This window comes from Eimeria mitis, genomic scaffold, assembly GCF_000499745.2.
Source record: "Eimeria mitis Houghton genomic scaffold, Emh_scaff2997, whole genome shotgun sequence".
NCBI classification, from domain to species: domain Eukaryota; phylum Apicomplexa; class Conoidasida; order Eucoccidiorida; family Eimeriidae; genus Eimeria; species Eimeria mitis.
Window position 1 is genome coordinate 1,314 of NW_013571340.1, and position 998 is coordinate 2,311.

Genomic DNA, 998 nt, shown 5'->3' on the forward strand with positions numbered 1-998 from the left:
TACCCCATTAGGGTTTAGGGTTTAGAGTTTAGGGTTTAGGGTTTGTTGTTTAGGGTTTTATGGAGAGGAGCAGCAGCAACGGCGGTTTATAGAGAGACAGTAGAAGCTCTTATATATCCCTCTTCTCAGCTGCGGCGGTTTGCTGTTGAGGGTTTGAGGGTTTCGTTGCCGTTGCTGCTGCAGCTGCACGTCAGGGGTCCTGCTGCTGCTGCTGCTGCTGCTGCTGCTGCTGCTGCTGCTGCTGCTGCAGCAGCAGCAGATGCAGCTGCATGTACACCCCAACATGTTGATGAATTTATACAAATTAACCCACATACCATCAAACTCATGCCTTGTGCTGTCGGTGAGATATCCTAAACCCTAAACCCTAAACCCCAAACCCTAAACCCTAAACCCTAAACCCTAAACCCTAAACAGGAGACAGAGATAAGGGGAGAGAGTATCAGGCCATTATCTCCGCGGGTGTTTCGTGAGGAATAATTTTCTGCTCAACTTTGAGTATCTAGGGTTTAGGGTTTATTAGGGTTTAGGGTTTAGGGTTTAGGGTTTAGGGTTTAGGGTTTAGGGTTTGTATGCAGGCCAAGTGGTGTGGCAGATAGTACAGGTATACAACAAAGGAGACACAGCAGCAGCAGTTGAGTTTATAGAAGAAGAGACAAACAACAAACAAACAAAAGAATTGAGGTCTCTCTAAACCCTAAACCCTAAACCCTAAACCCTAAACCCTAAACCCTAAACCCTAAACTCTAAGTCAGAGGGTTTGAAGGCAACGTTTCAAGGGATATTACGGTCTAGCGTTTAGGGTTTAGGGTTTAGGGTTTAGGGTTTAGGGTTTAGGGTTAAGGGTTTAGGGTTTCGGGTTTAGGGTTTAGGGTTTAGGGTTTGTGTATGTTTCAGGGTGTATCCTGAGTGGGCATCAATCCCAGCAGGTGGTTTTAATTTATTTATAATTTTGCATAAACCAACTGTCTCCTCTGTCTCCTCTTTTGTCTCTTTTT